Here is a 7,689-nt window from a genome sequence, read left to right as displayed (position 1 = left end):
GTCCTTGCATTTGTGAGGTAGGCCACTGAACCGCTGAGCTAAATCCCCCACCCATGGTCCGCGTTTCAATACGGTGAACATTCTCTGAAGCCGACCGGTCACTGCTCTCTTCAGCAGGGTCCCCACAGTATGTCAGTCTCCACTGCACCGTTAACTTACCACATGCATTTGCCTGGCCCTGAAGACCAAGGAGTTTGGGGCCCTTGGATGTGCTGGATGAAGGGAGATGCCCAGGAATCAGGAAATGCATACTTGGGAGTGCTTGGGACCAACCGAGGGTTCTAGGAAGCTGGCTCAGGTATGTGCACAGTGTGATGTGCTGGTGTTTCTACCTCAGCCCTCCCGTCAGCTCTGTGAAGGACACTGGGTGTTCACTCCCATGTCACCAGTGAGGGAGCGGAGGCTGAGCGGGTTAACGGCCTGGCCTGCCAAGGTGGGACACCTGCAGGTTGTAATGTGTGACATGCCCTGAGTTGTTCTGAGCTGGAAACCCACCCTGGATGCTGTCACACACAGTCACTTAGCACCTCCCCTGCACAGAAAGCCCTTTACCAGCACACCCTATCTAAACTGACCTCCTACTCTGGTTGTTTTTGTCTCTTGGCATTTCCATAGTCAGAAGTTGACTTTTTAAAAAATATTGTTTGTATTTATTTTACTTTGTTTCTTTCCTTTTCTTTCTTTTGAGACAGGGTCTTGTTATGTAGTCAGGTTGCCCTCAAACTTGTGACCTTCCTGCCTCAGCCTCCCAAGATCTAGGACTAAAGTGTGTGCCACTGTGCCCAACTCTGGTGCTGTTTATTTTCCATCTATCCCTGGACTCAGCTAGATTTCCTGCGTGTTTAGTTTATCACCAGACCTCCAAGTCTCAGAATTGTTCTTTTTTGGTACTGGGCCATCTCACTGAGTTATATCCCCAGATCTTTTTTAAATTTTGGAGACAGCATCTCACTAAGCCACCAAGTTGACTAGCCTGGACTTAAACTTGCCATCCTCCTGCCTCAGCCTCCTAGAGGGCTGAGTTTACACATGTAGCACTGTTCTTGAAGTATTCAGGCTTTTTCTCATTAAATTTATTGGTACATTTTAGGTATATAGTACAGTTACATTCATCGTTGGGAACTGTACCTTTACATGATGTGTCTTGGTTCTTAGTTTTTCCCCATTCCCCTGCCCTCCCTTCAAACCCTCCACCCCTGTCTATTTAGAAAGACTTTGTTTCCATGTTTTCCTTTTCTCATATTTTTTCCCTTTCCCTTCTTTCCTTTCTCCTATCCCTCCCATTTCCCCTACCCCATTTAGACCTTTTCTTCCTATTTCACATTATCAATTGTACATTTGATCCTTATTTATACTTTTAGTTTCTCACACCAGGGAAATGCTTCAGTATTTACACGTGTGTCCTATTTATTTCACTTAAGAGTATGGCCTCCATTTAGCTATATATGTCTCTAGTTTCTCATTCTTTATGGCTGAGTAGTACTCCATTTTATTTAAAAAAAAAAACAAACAAAAAAACACATCTTTATCCAGTCTCCACTTGATGGGCAAATTGGCTGTTTCCAAGCTTTAGCTATTACAAACTGTGCTGCTATAAACATGGGTGCACATATACCATTGTAATATGATTCTTTTAATTCTTTTGAGAAGATACCCAGCAGAGGAATTGGCTGGATCAAATGGGATCTCTAATCCTAGTTTTTTGAGGTATCTTCATATCTATTTCCACAGTGGTTGCACCAATCTGCACTCCCACCAACAGTGGAGAAAGGTTCCTTTCTCCCCGCCAGCATTTGTTTGGTTGATTTCTTGATAGCAGGCATTCTTTCTGGGGTGAGGTAGAATCTCGGTGTTGTTTTCATCTGCGCCTCTCAAATGACTAGTGATGTTGAACATTTTTTTCATGCATTTGTTTGCTGCTTTTACTTGTTTGTCTGAGAAATGTCTGTTCATTTCAGATGCCAATTTTTCAATCGGGTCTTCACATTTGAGGGGTCTGATTTTGTTTTAGTCCTTTATATGTTCTAGATAGTAGGCCTTTGTCTGAGGAACAGCAGGTACAAATTTTTCCCACATTGTACGTTGTCTTTTAGCTCTGCTTGTGATTTCTCTTGCAATGCAGAAGCTTTTTAATAAGATGAGATCCCAGTTGTTGATTCTTTTTGCTAGTTCCCATGCTACTGAGGATTTGTTCATAGTCTTTTCCTATGCCAATGTCTTTGAGAGTTCTGCCTAATTTATCTTCCAGCATTTTTTTTTTTTTTTTTTGGTACCTGAAATTGAATTCAGGTCCTTGCGCTTGCAAGGCAGGCCACTGAACCGCTGAGCTAAATCCCTGGCCCTTAATAGTTAGATCTTTAACTCACTTGGATTTTAGTTTAGTGCATGGTGAAAGATAGGGGTCTAGTTTTAATCATTGGCAGGTTGAAATCCAATTTTTCCAACATAATTTATTGAAGAGGCTATCTTTCTTTCACTGAGGATGGTTAGCTCCTTTGTCAAAGATAAGGTGGCTGAGTATGTCTGGAGTCCTTTCTGCATCTTCTAAGCTATTCCACTGATACTGAGGTCTGTTTCTTTGCCAGTACCATGCTGTTTTCATCACAGTGGCTTTGTAGTATAGTTTCAAGTTGGGGGTTTTAAGTACTAGTTTGTTGAATGAATACATGTATCCCAGTGTCTACACTTGAGGACACAGGTGAGGATGAGGCAGCCTGCTTGGCCAGTGGCCACCAAAAGGAGAGAAGCTCTGTGTCACCACCTTCCTCCGGACTTAGGACCTTTATCTCATGCCCCTGAGCAGTTGGTGGGGGACATGTGTCTTGCCATGCCAGTGTCTCACACCAGCTCCTGTGTGTTATTGCAGCTGCTGCATGCATTACTGACAGCACGCTCTTCCCTCCACCCTCTAGTGATCCTCGAAGGAACTGTGGCCTGTGCTGGGCTGGTGCCACTCTGGGATCCATCCAGCTCTAGGGCCAGGCGCCTTGGCCTCTGGAGCTCAGGCTCTTCTGGCTCCCGATCCCCTCCTAGGGGGAGCCCAGCCTGGATTCCTGCTTCCCACAGGGTCAGGAGGTGAGGCTGGCCAGCCTGGGAACTCCGAGGAATGGGACGGTTTTGTGAAACAAACAAAGAGACCACCAGCAGGATGCCCTCTCCTCCCACCCAGGAAGCTGCTCAGAGGTTCCCACAGACCAGCCAGCCAGGCTGCCCCTGCTTCCCACCACCTCTCGGCACTTTGCGGGGAGTCACCCTACTGAAGACTGAGCTCAGCTCCAGGCTTAGGGTTGGAGAGCTGTACTACTTGTAAAGTAGTCCCAAAGTCATCATGCACTTCTTTTAATAAATTTTTAATCTTTAATAACTTCAAAAGTGCCGGGTGTAGTGGCACACACCTGTAATCCCAGCACTTAGGAGGCTGAAGCAGGAGGATCATCAAAATTTTGAGGCCAGCCTGGGCAACATAGTGAGTTCAAGTGCAGCCTGAATTACAGAGCAAGACCCTGTCTCAAAAAGCTAAAACAAGCTGTGTGTGGCGCTGCACACCTGTAATCTCAGCACTTGGGAGGCTGAGTCAGGAGGATCACTGTGAGTTCGAGACCAACCTGGGCTACCTAGTAAGTTCCAGGTCAGTCTCAACTAAATAGTGAGACCCTCTGTCTCAAAAAACAAACAAAAGAAAAAAGAAAAAAAGCTAAAACAAGGGGCCGGGGATTTAGCTCAGTGGTGCCGCGCCTGCCTCACAAGCACAAGGTCCTGAGTTCGATCCCCAGTACCAAACACAAAAAACAAAACCTAACAAAGCAAACAAACAAAAACTTCAAAAGTATAAACAAAAGTATAAATGATAGAAACTTACATAGTCACGCTTTAATAATTTGAATTTAAATTTATTTCATGCCTATTCATTGTTATTATTACTGTTTTTGGTGGTACTAGGGATTGTACCCAGGACCTTCACACTGAACTACAACCCCAGTCCTTTTTTATTTTGAGACAGGATCTCACTAAGTCACTAAATTGCCCAGATGGCTTCAATTTTTTTTTTTAATCTGGCTTGAATTTTTAATCCTCCTGCTTCAGCTTTCCAGAGATTAATAGGCATGTGCCACACCTGATCTAGTTTTATGATAGTTAAGTAATACGTTTTAGTTTATTTTTGTTCCAGCCAATGTTCACTATCTTCTAAAAGCATTAGGCGGGCTTGGTGTGTAGCTTAGTGGTAGAGCACTTGCCTAGCATGAAGGAGGCTCAGGATTCAATCGCACACCCAAAAAATAAAGTTTTAGGAGTGATTAAATGTGCTTATCGGGCCAGGGATTTAGCTCAGTGGTTCTGCCGCCTGCCTTGAAAGCGCAAAGAACTGAGTTCGATCACTGGTATTAAAAAAAAAAAAAAAACCAAAAATCAAACTGTGCTTATCATCTTGAGTGCGTTGATGAATGTATACATATGTCAAAGCTTATCAAAACACACATTTTATTTAATTAATTCATTCACTGATTTATTTTTGGTACCAGAAATCGAACTCAGGACCTTGTGCTTTCGAAGCAGGCGGTGGCACTACTGAGCTAAACCCCCAGCCCCAAAACATGCATTTTTAAATTCACTGCTACCTGTCTTTTATACCTATCGAAAACTGTAAAAATGCATTTAAATATATAACCCCTTTCTTTGTTTGGCAGTGCTTCGGATCAAACCCAGAGCCTTTCATGTGCTAGGCAAGTGCTCTACTACTGGGTAATCCGCACCCCTAAATAAACATTTAAAATGTAAATGTTATTATGGAAAATCCAGAGAACTTTCAATAATTAAACTTTGATGTTCTTTCTCTTTCAGCTTAAAAGTGCTCCAAGACTTTGGGGTGAGCAAAGCCCTGGTGAGCGATCTCAGCAGTTGTTAGCCCTCCAGGGAGTCCCATGAGCTAAGAGGTGACACAGAGCACAATCTGTTTCTCCTCTCTCTCTCTCTCTCTCTGGGAGTCTACAAATCTATGAGGTAGCTGTTTCTGTTTTCTTCCTTCTTCTGAGGTCCAGAGTAGGTGGGGGTCTTGCCAAAGATCACACAATGGATAGCAGCAGCGCTGGGATTGGGGCCCAGCAGTCTGACTCCAAAACCTACACTTGGGGTGACTCCGGAGAGATGGAGCCACTGACGGTTCTTGATCACCGACCACAGGGCTGGCAGGATCCTCTGGCCTCTTAACCCCCACTCACATCAAAGGGCCCCAGGCTTCAAAGGCGTCTGGGGATGCGGAGAAGCTTGGGAGAGCTAATACGATTAACCTGAGACCCACGGGACAGGAAGGATCCTCACAGAGCAGACCATTCACTGGGAGTGAGATCCATTCTCACCCACCCACCACCCTCAGAACCTCTCATCCTAGGACTGCTAACAAACCTGGAATGCTTGACAGTCAAGGGTGAGATGGAGCTGTGCCCAGCTGTGTCCATTCCACCCGTGGAAGGCTGGTTAGCCGCCAGCAGTTACTAAATGTGTGCAGGCACAGCGCTGAGTGAACTAGGTAAGGGTGGCCATGTCACATGCACACCCCCAGGAGCACCTTTCCCATTGTGTTCTGCAGGTATAGCTATTCCCACTTTACTGGTGGGCAAACTGAGGCTCGGATGGCTTAAATACCCACCCAAGGTCAAGCTGGTATGAAATGGCTGAGCTAGAGTCAGAGTCCAGGTCTGCTTTGGTTCTAACCTCTATTCCCTGCTGTGACAGCGAGGAAAGGACAAAGAGCTAAGACCCCAGCATGTCCTGGTCCTTTTCCTTGATTCTGGGGGTGACAGGAAACTCTGTGGCTGTTTGCTCCCTTGTTACCCACTCATCTTCAGGGAGCGTAGCATTCATACCTTATACAGCCAGGCGTGGTGGTGCACACCAGTAATCCCAGTACTCAGGAGGCCAAAGCAGGAGGATCGCCACAAGTTTGAGGCTGGCCTGAACTACATAGTGGGTAGCAAAACAAAACAAAACAGAACAACCTTATATAGCTTTAGGGAGTGGGGATGGGCGACCCCTGCTGAGGTAATGTGCCCGTGACTGCAGATGCTATGAAACCACATGCCACCCATTGACCCAGTGTCCATCTCCCAGACCTTATTCTCCCACCAGGCTGCCCCCCAACCAGAGCCAAAGAAGACGTGGCCTATGAATTCTGAGGAAGGCTCCCAGCTTGGGGCCAGGCCCACCAGCTCGGCTTCCCTCCCAGCCTGACCTCCCCATCCTGTTCTCAGCTCCCGGGACCCTTGCCCTCCAACCCCATCCTTCAGCACCTCCTTTCTATCCTCCCTGCAGACTGTGCCCCTTAGGACCCTGTCTCCTTCCTTCTGGGCACACTCTAAGGCCCCATGACCTTTCTCTGCCTGTTCCTGCCCCAGGTTCTGAGCTGTCTGTCACAGGAGTGTCCAGTCACAGCAGTTGGGAGGCATCTGCCCTGGCCGGAAGATCCTTCCCTGGAAAGCCCATCCAAGGCAACTCTGAGGGCAGAGGTCGGGTAGTGGGGAGGCAGGTAAATTCCCATCTGTCAGGCGTGCAGTATGGAGGGGCCAGGACAGCGAGGGCCTCCTCCCAGCCCGACCATGACCAGCATGAGACAGTGTGTAACCTCCTTTTCTGTGTGGGGGTAAACTCCCAGCTCTGTCCCTGCACTTGTGCTTGGTGGCCACCTGAGGCCAGCAGGTGCAAGTTTTTCCTGACACTCAGGCCTGGCATAGGTGGGCTCTCCCCAAGTTCTTGTGTATTGTTTTTTTCTTTCAGTGCTAGAGATCCACCCCAGGGCCTAGAATGATAGGCAAGCGCCCCTACTGCTGAGCTACACCCCAGTCCCTGTACTGGGATGTTCTGAATACAAAATTAGTGCATTAATTCATTGTAGAAAATATGCAGACTGTAAAACAGCACACAGAGGAAGGGAGAAGTCCCTATGGCCATGTGATCTCAAAGTGACCATTGCTAACCTTCTGGGGTACATCTTTCCTGTCTTAGGAATTTATATATTTAGGTACTTATGTTCACATTCCCCCCCGCAATAGACCTTTTTGTGTTTTTTATTTTGAGACAGGGTTGCAGTAAATTGCCCAAAAGGTACTCAAAATTGCAATCCTCTCTCAGCTTCCTTGCAAGCACAAGGGCCTGAGTTTGAGCCCTGCAAAAAAAAAAAAAAAAAAAAAAAAAAAAAAAAAAAAAAAGACACTGTGCGAAAGTTTTGATTTCTTTTGTGAAACCTGAACAACTTTTCAAGCCAATAACTACCCTTCTCCATCACCATGTATAATCAGTGCTGCTAATTCTTCTGGAAACCTGCTAGATTTCCCCAGCCCAGCCAGCCTCCCTCAGGGTCTTTGCACGTCCCCCTCTCCCCAGACTCTTACACGGGGAGCTTCCAGAGGAGACACACCCTTGAGCCCCAGCACTCAACGCTCAGTGTACACAATAGGTGTTCAATGAACGAGGCGGGAATAGTACTTTTCTTCAGTGTTGTGGGGAGGTGGTGGAGTCGAAGTCTGCCTTTAGGGTGCCGCCTGCCCCGGGCAGGGCTGTGCAGGGAATTTAATGGAATGTGTGTGGGGCTGTGCCCAGTGCCCGCTGCGCCCTGGCCTGGCGCCTGGCACAGAGCGGCCGGGGCGGAGACTGGTGGAATGGCCTGACCCGGGCAGCCGAGGAGGTGAGCGGCCTCGC

The sequence above is a fragment of the Fukomys damarensis genome, unplaced genomic scaffold (assembly GCF_012274545.1).
Source record: "Fukomys damarensis isolate Sample0158 unplaced genomic scaffold, DMR_v1.0_HiC HiC_scaffold_20, whole genome shotgun sequence".
Lineage (NCBI taxonomy): Eukaryota > Metazoa > Chordata > Mammalia > Rodentia > Bathyergidae > Fukomys > Fukomys damarensis.
Note: the sequence above shows the minus strand (reverse complement) of the source record.